Here is a 13,917-nt window from a genome sequence, read left to right on the forward strand (position 1 = left end):
TTTCTTTTGTTGTTTAGAATAGTTTTAGCTATCCTGGGGTTTTTTGTTATTCCAGATAAATTTGAGAATTGCTCTTTCTAACTCTATGAAGAACTCAGTTGGGATTTTGATGGATATTGTGTTGAATCTGTATATTGCTTTTGGCAAAAATGGCCATTTTAACTATATTAATCCTGCCGGTCCATGAGCATGGGAGGTTTTTCCATTTTCTGAGGTCTTCTTCCATTTTCTTCTTCAGAGCCTTGGAGTTCTTGTCATAAAGATCTTTCACATGTTTGGTAAGAGTCACCCCAAGGTACTTTATACTGTTCATGGCCATTGTGAAGGGTATCATTTACCTAATTTCTTTTTCAGCCTCTTTATCGTTTGAGTATAGGATAATATTATTGATAACTGGGGTATTTAATTTATATCATTAACCAATTATAAGGGTTTTTTGAATTTTTTTTGTCTTTTTTTTTATTCGATATATTTTTTATTTACATTTCAAATGATTTCCCCTTTTCTAGCCCCCCACTCCCTGAAAGTCCCATAAGCCCGCTTTTCGCCCCCTGTCCTTCCACCCACCCCTTCCCACTTCCCCATTCTGGTTTTGCCCTATACTTCTTCACTGAGTCTTTCTAGAACAAGGGGCCACTCCTCCTTTCTTCTTGTACCTCATTTGATGTATGGATTATGTTTGGGGTATTCCAGTTTTCTAGGTTAATATCCACTTATTAGTGAGTGCATACCATAATTCACCTTTTGAGTCTGGGTTACCTCACTTAGTATGATGTTTTCTAGCTCCATCCATTTCCCTAAGAATTTCATGAATTCATTGTTTCTAATGGCTGAATAGTACTCCATTGTGTAGATATACCACATTTTTTGCATCCACTCTTCTGTTGAGGGATACCTGGGTTCTTTCCAGCATCTGGCAATTATAAATAGGGCTGCTATGAACATAGTAGAGCATGTATCCTTATTACATGGTAGAGAATCCTCTGGGTATATGCCCAGGAGTGGTATAGCAGGATCTTCTGGAAGTGAGGTGCCCAGTTTTCGGAGGAACCGCCAGACTGATTTCCAGAGTGGTTGTACCAATTTGCAACCCCACCAGCAGTGGAGGAGTGTTCCTCTTTCTCCACATCCTCTCCAACACCTGCTGTCTCCTGAATTTTTAATCTTAGCCATTCTGACTGGTGTAAGGTGAAATCTCAGGGTTGTTTTGATTTGCCTTTCCCTAATGACTAATGAAGTTGAGCATTTTTTAAGATGTTTCTCTGCCATCCGAAGTTCTTCAGGTGAGAATTCCCTGTTTAACTCTGTACCCCATTTATTATTAGGGTTGTTTGGTTTTCTGCAGTCTAACTTCTTAAGTTCTTCATATATATTGGATTTTAGCCCTCTATCTGATGTAGGATTGGTGAAGATCTTTTCCCAATTTGTTGGTTGCCGATTTGTCCTTTTGATGGTGTCCTTTGCCTTACAGAAACTTTGTAATTTTATGAGGTCCCATTGGTCAATCCTTGATCTTAGAGCATACGCTATTGGTGTTCTGTTCAGAAATTTTCTCCCTGTACCAATGTCCTCAAGGGTCTTCCCCAGTTTCTTTTCTATTAGCTTCAGAATGTCTGGCTTTATGTGGAGGTCCTTGATCCATTTGGATTTGAGCTTAGTACAAGGCGATAAAGATGGATCAATTCGCATTCTTCTGCATGCTGACCTCCAGTTGAACCAGCACCATTTGTTGAAAAGGCTATCTTTTTTCCATTGGATGTTTTCAGCCCCTTTGTCGAGGATCAAGTGGCCATAGGTGTGTGGGTTCATTTCTGTATCTTCAATCCTTTTCCATTGATCTGCCTGCCTGTCACTGTACCAATACCATGCAGTTTTTAACACTATTGCTCTGTAGTATTGCTTGAGGTCAGGGATACTGATTCCCCCAGAATTTCTTTTGTTGCTGAGAATAGTTTTAGCTATCCTGGGTTTTTTGTTATTCCAGATGAATTTGTTAATTGCTTTTTCTAACTCTGTGAAGAATTGAGTTGGGATTTTGATGGGTATTGCATTGAATCTGTATATTGCTTTTGGCAAAATGGCCATTTTAATTATATTGATTCTGGCGATCCATGAGCATGGGAGGTTTTCCCATTTTTTTGAGGTCTTCTTCCATTTCCTTCTTCAGAGTCTTGAAGTTCTTGTCGTAAAGATCTTTCACATGTTTGGTAAGAGTCACCCCAAGATACTTTATATTGTTTGTGGCTATTGTGAAAGGGGTCATTTCCCTAATTTCTTTCTCAGCCTGCTTATCCTTTGAGTATAGGAAGGCCACTGATTTGCTTGAGTTGATTTTATAACCTGCCACTTTGCTGAAGTTGTTTATCAGCTGTAGGAGTTCTCTAGTGGAGTTTATAGGGTCACTTAGGTAGACTATCATGTCATCTGCAAATAATGATAGTTTGACTTCTTCCTTTCCAATTTGTATCCCTTTGACCTCCTTATGTTGTCGAATTGCCCGAGCTAGTACCTCAAGTACAATATTGAAAAGATAAGGAGAGAAGGGGCAGCCCTGTCTAGTCCCTGATTTTAGTGGGATTGCTTCAAGTTTCTCTCCATTTAGTTTGATGCTGGCTACCGGTTTGCTGTATTTTGCTTTTACTATGTTTAGGTATGAGCCTTGAATTCCCGTTCTTTCCAAGACTTTAATCATGAAAGGATGCTGAATTTTGTCAAATGCTTTTTCAGCATCCAATGAAATGACCATGTGGTTTTTTTCTTTGAGCTTGTTTATGTAGTGGATTGCATTGATGGATTTCCGTATATTAAACCAACCCTGCATTCCCGGGATAAAGCCTACTTGATCATGGTGGATGATTGTTTTGATGTGTTCTTGGATTCGGTTGGCAAGAATTTTATTGAGTATTTTTGCATCGATGTTCATAAGGGAAATTGGTCTGAAGTTCTCTTTGTGTGGCTTTGGTATCAGCGTAATTGTGGCTTCGTAAAAGGAATTGGGTAGTGTTCCTTCTGTTTCTATTTTGTGGAATAGTTTGAAGAGTATTGGTGTTAACTCTTCTTTGAAGGTCTGATAGAATTCTGCATTGAAACCATCTGGTCCTGTGCTTTTTTTGGTTGGAAGACTTTCTATGACTCCTTCTATTTCTTTAGGCGTTATGGGACTGTTTAGATGATCTATTTGGTCCTGATTTAATTTTGGTATTTGGTATCTGTCAAGGAAATTGTCCATTTCCTCTAGATTCTCCAGTTGTGTTGAGTACAGGCTCTTGTAGTAGGATCTGATGATTTTTAGGATTTCCTCAGTTTCCGTTGTTATATCTCCCTTTTCATTTCTAAGTTTGTTAATTTGGATACTTTCTCTGTGCCCTTTGTTCAGTCTGGCTAAGGGTTTATCTATCTTGTTGATTTTCTCAAAGAACCAGCTCCTGGATTCGTTAATTCTTTGTACGGTTCGCTTTGTTTCCAACTGATTGATTTCAGCCCTGAGTTTGGTGATTTCCTGCTTTCTACTCCTCCTGGGTGAATTGGCTTCTTTTTGTTCCAGGACTTTCAGGTGTGTCATTAAGCTGCTAGTGTATGCTCTCTCCATTTTCTTTTTGGAGGCACTCAGTGCTATGAGTTTACCTCTTAGCACTGCTTTCATTGTGTCCCAAAGATTTGGGTATGTTGTGCCTTGATTTTCATTAAATTCTAAAAAGTCTCTGATTTCTTTCTTTATTTCTTCTTTGGTCAAGGTGTCATTGAGTAGAGTATTATTCAGCTTCCATGTGTATGTGGGCTTTCTGTTGTTTTTGTTGCTACTGAAAATCACTCTTACACCATAGTGATCTGATAGGAGACATGGGATTAGTTCGATCATCTTATATTTGTTGAGGTCTGCCTTGTGTCCAATTATATGGTCGATTTTGGAGAAGGTACCATGAGGTGCTGAGAAAAAGGTATATTTTTTTGCTTTAGGGTGAAATGTTCTATAAATATCAGTCAAATCCAATTGGTCCAAAGCTTCAATTAGTTTTACTGTGTCCCTGTTTAGTTTCTGTTTTCCCGATCGGTCCGTTGAGGAAAGTGGAGTGTTGAAGTCCCCCACAATTATTGTGTTAGGTGCAATGTGTGCTTTGAGCTTTAGTAAAGTTTCTTTTACGAATGAGGGTGCCTTTGCATTTGGCGCATAGATGTTCAGAATTGAAAGTTCTTCTTGGTGGATTTTTTCCTTTGATCAGCAAGAAGTGTCCTTCTGTGTCTCTTTTGATGACTTTAGGTTGAAAGTCAATTTTATCTGATATTAGAATGGCTACTCCTGCTCGTTTCCTGTGACCATTGGCTTGTAAGATTGTCTTCCAGCCTTTTACTCTAAGGTAGCTTTTATCTTTGACACTGAGGTGTATCTCCTGTATACAGCAAATTGTAGGGTCCTGTTTCCTTATCCAGGCTGTTAGTCTATGTCTTTTTATTGGGGAATTGAGACCATTGATGTGAAGAGATATTAGGGAATAGTGATTATTACTTCCTGTCATTTTTGATGTTCTTTTTATATTTGAGTGGTTATCTTCTTTTGGGTTTGATGAAGGAAGGTAACTATCTTGCTTTTTCCAGGGTGTAGTTTCCCTCCTTGTATTGGAGTTTTCCTCCTATTATTCTTTGTAGAGCTGGGTTTGTGGAAAGATATTGTGTAAATTTGGTTTTGTCATGGAATATCTTGGTTTCTCCATCTATGGTGAATGAGAGTTTTGCTGGGTATAGTAGTCTTGGCTGACATTTGTGTTCTCTTAGAGTCTGCATGAGATCTGCCCAGGATCTTCTAGCTTTCATGGTCTCTGGTGAGAAGTCTGGTGTGATTCTGATAGGTCTTCCTTTATATGTTACTTGGCCTTTCTCTCTTACTGCTTTTAATATTCTTTCTTTGTTTAGTGCATTTGGGGTTTTGATTATTATGTGAGGGGAGGTATTTCTGCTCAGGTCCAGTCTGTTTGGAGTTCTGTAGGCTTCTTGTATATTCATAGTCATCTCTCTCTTTAAGTTAGAAAGTTTTCTTCCATAATTTTGTTGAAGATATTTGCTGGCCCTTTCTGTTGTAAATCTTCACTCTCATCTATAACTATAATCCTTAGGTTTGTTCTTCTCATTGTATCCTGGATTTCCTGGATGTTCTGGGATACAAGCTTTTTGCATTTTGTATTTTCTTTGACAGTTGAGTCAATAGTTTCTATGGTATCTTCGGCATCTGAGATTCTTTCTTCCATCTCTTGTATTCTGTTGTTTATATTTGCATCTATGGCCCCTGATTTCTTCTCAAGGTTTTCGATCTCCAAAGTTGTCTCCCTTTGTGATTTCTTAGTTGTTTCTACTTCTGTTTTTAGGTCCAGGATGGTTTCACTCAGTTCCATGATTTTTTTGTCTGTGTTTTCCTGTAATTCTTTAAGAGATTTTTGTGTTTCCTCTTTCATGACTTCTGCCTGTTGACTCAAGTTCTCCTGCATTTCTTTAAGTTTTTTTTGCCTTTCTTCTTTATTGGCTTCTATCTCTTGGGCCTTATTCTCCTGCATTTCTTTAAGTGTGTTTTGTGTTTCCATTATACGGGTTTCTAGCTTATTCATGTTCCTCTGCATTTCTTTAAGAGATTCATTCATGTCCTTTTTGTGTTCTTCTAGCAGCATCATAAACAGTGATTTTAAATCCAAATCTTGTTTCTCTGGTGTGTTGGCATAACCAGGACTTGCTGATGTTGGAGAGTTTGGTTCAGATGCTGCCATATTGCCTAGATTTCTGTTAGTAGCGTTCCTGCGTTTGCCCTTTGCCATCTTGTTCTCTGGAGCTAATTGGTCTTGTCTCTGGCTGGTGTTTCAGCCTCCTGAGAGACTCTAGGGCTATTTTTGCACCACTGGAGGGCAGGGTTTCCCCTGTTGCAGATTGCTAATGTGCTTTCCTCCTCTTGGCTGCCCTTGCAGCCCTAGTGTTCTTTGCCCCAGATTGTGTCTGTGAGCCAGAAGGTGCCCATTTGCTCCTTCAGGGAGTGCTGAGGCTGTATGCTGTAGGGACCTTTTCTGCATGCTGATCTCTATGATGGGCAGCAGAACTCCCAACTGGGTTGGTGCACACAAGGCTAGCCTAGCTGCTCAGGTCCTGAGTCTAGGCAAAAGCCTGGCAGGCCAATGTCTGAGCAAAGTTCCCCTCAGCTGTGAGTGTTAATTGGGTCTGTCAGGTGGCTAGGATGGTGGCATGTGTGCGCTCCCTGAGAGTGCTGGGAGAGTCTGTTGGGCTAACAACCTCCTGGCCAGGTCAGCACACAGATGGACCACCGAGCAGCTCAGGGCCTGGGGGCAGTCCAGGGCCTGACTGTCTGAGACCCCTGCTATGTCCGCCTCGGGCTATGCCTGTTAGCTAGTTTGGTTTTGTCTGCTGGGTCCCTCTGGCTTCCCGTAGGCAAAATGGCGGTGGTGTATGCTGGCCCGGGCAAACAAGCTCCTGGCAGGGTCGGCACACAGATGGCCCACCGAGCAACCCAGGACCTGGGGGCAGTCCAGGGCCTGACCGTCTGAGACCCCTGCTATGTCTGCCTCGGGCTATGCCTGTTAGCCTGTTTGGTTTTGCCTGCTAGGTCTCTCTGGCTTCCCTTAGGCAAAATGGCGGTGGTGCGTGCGCGCTGGCGGGAGGAGGGGGGAACCTCCTGGCCGGGTTTGCACCCTGGTGGCCCCCTGATCAGCCCAGGGCCTGGGTGCAGGCCAACGCCCGTCGGGCTTAGACCCCCGTGATGTTGGTCTCGGGTTATATTTACGTACCTCAGTCTGATTTCTCTGGTGACGGAGAACCAATATGGAGGCCTCGTATCTGACTGGCAGGAGGCAGAGTTCTGGTGTGGCTTCTGTGTGGTGAAAGGCGCCGTAAATCCTCCGCTGCTCGCAGCCTGGCTGGCCAGCGATGGCCAGTGGTCGTGGGCGCAGGGTCTGCCTGGACCCTGTCCGCTTGGTTCTACTGCTGATGGCCCTTCCTCTGGACCAGCCGTTGCTGCTGCTGCTGCTGCTGCTGCTGCTGCTGCTGCCGCCCTGCCGCTGCTCTTCCTGAATTTTTTTTAATTATTCATTTTACATCCTGCTCACAGTCCCTTCCTGATCACCCCTTCCCATAATTCTTCCCCCATGCCCTGTTCCCCATCCCCTAACTCCATCTCTTCTGACTAGGTAGGGAACTCCTTGTGTGTTCCCCAACCCTGGCACTTTAGATCTCCATGAGCTTCCTCTCATAACAGGGCCAGAAAATGCCACCCAACTAGAAGAACATATCCTACAGACAAGCTACATCTTTTGAGATAGCCCCAGCTCCAGGTGTTTAGGATCCACATGAAGTCCAAGCTGCACATACATGCAAGGAGTCCTAGGTCCAGCCTGTGTATGTTCTTTGGTTGGTCATTCAGTCTCTGGGAGCCCCAAGCCTGCAGGTTAGTTGTTTCTGTTGCTTTTCCTGTGGAGTTTCTATTCCCTTAGGAGGTGCAGTCCTTCCTCCTATTCCTCTAAATGAGTCCCCAACCCCATGTACTATTTGACTGTGTCTTAGTCAGGGTTTCTATTCCTACACAAATATCATGACCAAGAAACAAGTTGGGGAGGAAAGGGTTTTTTGAGCTTACACTTCCAAGTTGCAGTTCATCACTAAAGGAAGTCAGGACTGGAACTCAAGCAGGTTAGGAAGCAGGAGCTGATGCAGAGTCCATGGAAAGATGTTCTTTAACTGGCTTGCTTTCCCTGGCCTGCTCAGCCTGCTCTTTTTTTTTTCTTTTTCTTTTTTTCTTTTTTTTTTGGTTATGCTTGGCTTTTAAAAATGTTTGTGTTTTTTTTTTTTTATTTTCATTCTCCATCATAATCATACACATTTTTAATGATTTATTTATTTTCTTTTTTTGCTATTTTTCGATATAATTTTTTATTTACATTTCAAATGATTTCTCCTTTTCTAGCCTCCCACTCCCCGAAAGTCCCGTAAGCCCCCTTCTCTTCCCCTGTCCTCCCACCCACCCCTTCCCACTTCCCCGTTCTGGTTTTGCCAAATACTGCTTCACTGAGTCTTTCCAGAACAAGGGGCCACTCCTCCTTTCTTCTTGTACCTCATTTGATGTGTGGATTATGTTTTGGGTATTCCAGTTTTCTAGGTTAATATCCACTTATTAGTGAGTGCATACCATAATTCACCTTTTGAGTCTGGGTTACCTCACTTAGTATGATGTTCTCTAGCTCCATCCATTTGCCTAAGAATTTCATGAATTCATTGTTTCTAATGGCTGAATAGTACTCCATTGTGTAGATATACCACATTTTTTGCATCCACTCTTCTGGTGAGGGATACCTGGGTTCTTTCCAGCATCTGGCAATTATAAATAGGGCTGCTATGAACATAGTAGAGCATGTATCCTTATTACATGGTGGGGAATCCTCTGGGTATATGCCCAGGAGTGGTATAGCAGGATCTTCTGGAAGTGAGGTGCCCAGTTTTCAGAGGAACCGCCAGACTGATTTCCAGAGTGGTTGTACCAATTTGCAACCCCACCAGCAGCGGAGGAGTGTTCCTCTTTCTCCACACCCTCTCCAACACCTGCTGTCTCCTAAATTTTTTTCAAGTCTTTTTTTTTATTCGATATAATTTATTTACATTTCAAATGATTTCCCCTTTTCTAGCCCCCCCACTCCCTGAATGTCCCGTAAGTCCCATTCTCTTCCCCTGTCCTCCCACCCACCCCTTCCCACTTCCCCATTCTGGTTTTGCCGAATACTGTTTCACTGAGTCTTTCCAGAACCAGGGGCCACTCCTCCTTTCTTCTTGTACCTCATTTGATGTGTGGATTATGTTTTGGGTATTCCAGTTTTCTAGGTTAATATCCACTTATTAGTGAGTGCATACCATGATTCACCTTTTGAGTCTGGGTTACCTCACTTAGTATGATATTCTCTAGCTCCATCCATTTGCCTAAGAATTTCATGAATTCATTGTTTCTAATGGCTGAATAGTACTCCATTGTGTAGATATACCACATATTTTGCATCCACTCTTCTGTTGAGGGATACCTGGATTCTTTCCAGCATCTGGCAATTATAAATAGGGCTGCTATGAACATAGTAGAACATGTATCCTTATTACATGGTGGGGAGTCTTCTGGGTATATGCCCAGGAGTGGTATAGCAGGATCTTCTGGAAGTGAGGTGGCCAGTTTTCGGAGGAACCGCCAGACTGCTTTCCAGAGTGGTTGTACCAATTGGTCACAAGACAGACCTCAACAAATATAAGAAGATAGAACTAATCCCATGCCTCCTATCTGATCACTATGGAGTAAAAGTGGTCTTCAGTAGCAACAGAAACAACAGAAAACCCACATACACATGGAAACTGAACAATACTCTACTCAATGATACCTTGGTCAAGGAAGAAATAAAGAAAGAAATTAAAGACTTTTTAGAACACAATGAAAATGAAAACACAACATACCCAAATCTATGGGACACAATGAAAGCAGTGCTAAGAGGAAAACTCATAGCCCTGAGTGCCTCCAAAAAGAAAATGGAGAGAGCATACATTACCAGCTTAATAACACACCTGAAAGCCCTAGAACAAAAAGAAGCTATTTCGCCCAGGAGGAGTAGAAGGCAGGAAATCATCAAACTCAGGGCGGAAATCAATCAAGTAGAAACAAAGAGAACCATACAAAAAATCAACTAAATTTTTAATCTTAGCCATTCTAACTGGTGTAAGATGAAGTCTCAGGGTTGTTTTGATTTGCATTTCCCTAATGACTAATGAAGTTGAGCATTTTTTAAGATGCTTCTCCGCCATCCGAAGTTCTTCAGGTGAGAATTCTTTGTTTAACTCTGTACCCCATTTTTTAATAGGGTTGTTTGTTTTTCTGGAGTCTAACTTCTTGAGTTCTTTATATATATTGGATATTAGCCCTCTGTGTGATGTAGGATTGGTGAAGATCTTTTCCCAATTTGTTGGTTGCCGATTTGTCCTCTTGATGGTGTCCTTTGCCTTACATAATCTTTGTAATTTTATGAGGTCCCATTTGTCAATTCTTGATTTTAGAGCATACGCTATTGGTGTTCTGTTCAGAAACTTTCTCCCTGTACCGATGTCCTCAAGGGTCTTCCCCAGTTTCTTTTCTATTAGCTTCAGAGTGTCTGGCTTTATGTGGAGGTCCTTGATCCATTTGGATTTGAGCTTAGTACAAGGAGACAAGGATGGATCATTTCGCATTCTTCTGCATGCTGACCTCCAGTTGAACCAGCACCATTTGTTGAAAAGGCTATCTTTTTTCCATGGGATGTTTTCAGCCCCTTTGTCGAGGATCAAGTGGCCATAGGTGTGTAAGTTCATTTCAATTGAAACTGTATAGAATTGTCTTTCTTTCTTTCTTTCTTTTTTTTTTGTACTTTGTTAAATTTTTTTTATTCGATATATTTTTTATTTAAATTTCAAATGATTTCCCCTTTTCTAGACCCCCACTCCCCAAAAGTCCCATCAGCACCCTTCCCTCCCCCTGTTTTCCCACCCAACCCTTCCCACTTCCCTGTTCTGGTTTTGCCCTATACTGCTTCACTGAGTCTTTCCAGAACAAGGGGCCACTCCTCCATTCTTCTTGTACCTCATTTGATGTGTGGATTATGTTTTGGGTATTCCAGTTTTCTAGGTTAATATCCATTATTAGTGAGTGCATACCATGATTCATCTTTTGAGTCTGGGTTACCTCACTTAGTATGATATTCTCCAGCTCCATCCATTTGCCAGTATGATATTCTTAAGCTTGATTCATTTACCTGAAAACATCAATGACGGCTTTGTTCTTAATAGCTGAAAACATTTCAATGTGTATCACGTCTTCTTTATCCATTCTTAAGTAGTGGGCCAACTAGGTTGTTTTCAGTTTCTGGCAATTACAAATAAAGCTGCTATAAACATAGTTGAGCAAGTATCTTTGTAGGATGTTGGAGCACCTTTGGGGTATATGTCCAGAAGTGGTATAGGTGGTTCTTGATGTTGATTTATTTCCAGTTACCAAAGAAACAGAAAAATTAATTTCCAAAGTGATTGTACAAATATGGACTCCCCTCAGCCATGAAGAAGTGTTCACCTTGCCCACATCCTCATAGCACGTGCTCTCTTTTGTGATTTAGAGCTTAGCCATTCTGATGGGTATAAGATGGAACCCTAGTGTTGTTTTGCTTTGCATTTCCCTGATGACCAAGGACTATGAACATTTAAGTGCTTCTCGACCATTCACTATTTCTCTTTTGAAAATTTTCTGTTTATCCCTGTGCCCCATTTTTAATTGGGTTAATTAGGTTGTTGTCTGACTTCTTGAAATCTATATAAATTTCTATATTAGCACTATGTCAGATGTAGGGTTGTTGAAGATGCTTTTCCAATTTTTTGGCTGATGTTTTGTCCAAATGGCAGTGTCCTTTGTATTATAAATCTTGTCAGTTTTATGAAATCCCATTTATCAATGTCTAATTGTAAAACCTGAACCACTAGTGATTCAGGAAATCTCCTGAATTGGTACAGATCTTCTGTACCAATGAATCCAAGGTTATTTCCTATCTTTATTTTTATGAGATTTAGGGTGTCCAGTTTTATGTTGAGGTCCTTGATCCATTTGGACTTTAGCTTTGTACAGGTAATAAATATGGATCTATTTTCATTCTTCTACATGTAGACATCCAGTTAAATGAGCACCATTTGTTGAAGATACTTTGTTTTTCCATTGTATGGTTCTGGTTTCTTTATCAAAACACCAGTGTACATAGGTCTATAGGTTTATTTCTGTGTCTGTTATTTGATTCCATTTATCAATCTGTCCATTTCTGTGCCAGTACCACAAAGGTGTTTTTTCCTTTCTGTTTGTTTGTTTGTTGTTGTTGTTGTTGTTGTGGTGGTGGTGGTAGTGGTGGTGGTGGTGGTGATGGTGGTGGTGGTGATGGTGGTGGTGGTGGTTGTTATTGTTTTTATCACTATTGCTTAGTAGTACAGCTTGAAGTCAGTGATGTTTATTCCTCCTGAAGTATTTTCATTGTTCAGAATTGTTTTGGCAATTCTGGGCTTTTTGTTTTTCCATATGATGTTAAGAAGAGCTCTTTCAAGGTTTATAAAGAATTGTGTTGGAATTTTTTATGGAGATTGCATTGAATATATTGATATCTACTTTTTTCAACGTCTGATATCTTCTATATCTTTCTTCAGGGCCTTCATGTTCTTGTTACACAAACCTATCACTTGCTTGGTTAGAGTTACAACAAGATATTTTATATTATTCAAGGCTATTATAAAGGGAATTTCTCCCCATAATTTCTCTATCAGCCCGTTGATCATTTGTATAAATGAGGGCCGCTGATTTCTTCGAGTTAATTTTGTTTCCAGCTACTCTACTGAAGGTGTTTATAAGGTATAGGAGTTCTCTGGTAGAATTTTTGGGGTCTATTATGTATACTATCATATCCACAAAAAGTCATACTTTGATTTTGTCTTTTCCAATTTGTATCCAGTTGATTTATTTTAGTTGTCTTATTGCTATGGCTGGTACTTTGAGTACTATATTGAATAAATAGGGAAAGAATAGGCAACCATGCCTTGTCACTGATTTTTAGGGGAAGTGCTTTAAGTTTCTATTAGTTTAGCTTAATGTTGGCTATCAGTTTACTGTATATTGCTTTGATTATGTTTAGGTATGTGCCTAGTATCCCAGATCTCTCTAATACTTTTAAGATGGAGGAGTGTTGGATTTTGCCAAAGGCTTTTTCATCATCAAATGTGATTTTTTTCAGTTTTTATATGGTAGTTTATGTCAATGGATTTTCATATATTGAACAATCTTTCCATCCCTGCCTATTTGATCATGATGAATGATATTTTTGATGTGTCCCTGGGTTCAGTTTTCAAGTATTTTATTGAGTATTTTTTAATTAATGTCCATAAGATAAATCAGTCAGCAGAACTCTTTCATTGTTGATTCTTTGTGTTGTTTAATTATCAAGGTGACTGAGCATTCATAGAGTAAGTCTGACAGTCTTCCTTCTGTTTCTGTTTTGTGGAATGATTTGAGAAGTATTGGTATTAGCTATTTTTTGGAATTCTGATAAAATTCTGTACTTAAACCATCTGAACCTGGATTTGTATGTTTGAAGATTTTTAATGAGTGCTTCTATTTCTTTAGGGGTTATATCGCTATATAAATAGATTATCTAATATTGATTTAATTTTGGTAGGTGGTATCTGTGTAGGAAACGGTCCTTTTCATTATGGTTTTCCAATTTTTTGGAGTACAGTCTTTTAAAGTAAGTCAATAATTCTTCAAATTTCTTCAGTGTTTTTTGTTATGTCTCCCTTTTCATTTATGATTTTGTTTATTTGGATACCATCTCCCTGTCTTTTGTTTAGATTGGCTAAGGGTTTATCTATCTTGAGAATCCCAGAGAACAAGCTCTTGGACTTGTTGATCCATTATATTGCTTTCTTTGCTTCTAACCAATTGATTTCATTCCTGATTTTGATTATTTTGTTCCTTCTACTCTTTAGAGTGCTTGCTTCTTTCTGTTCTAGAGATTTGATGTGTACTTTTTAATTGAAGATATGAGAACTTTCTAATTTACTTTATGAAAGCACTCAGTGCTATGAATTTTCTTCTTAGTGCTGCTTTCTTTGTGTCCCATAAATTTGGTATGTTGTACCTTTATTTTCAATGAAATCCAGAAATTCTTTAATTCTTTCACTGACGGAGAGGTTATTGAATACGTACTTGTTCATTTTACATGAGTGTGTAGGTTTTCTAGCATTTCTACTGTTGTTGAAATCCAGCTTTAATATATGGGGGAATGATAAGATATAAAGCATTAATTCAGTTTTCTTGTATCTGTTTAGACTTGGTTTGGGAACAAATATATGGTT

The sequence above is a fragment of the Apodemus sylvaticus genome, chromosome 4 (assembly GCF_947179515.1).
Source record: "Apodemus sylvaticus chromosome 4, mApoSyl1.1, whole genome shotgun sequence".
In the NCBI taxonomy this organism is placed as follows: Eukaryota; Metazoa; Chordata; class Mammalia; order Rodentia; family Muridae; genus Apodemus; species Apodemus sylvaticus.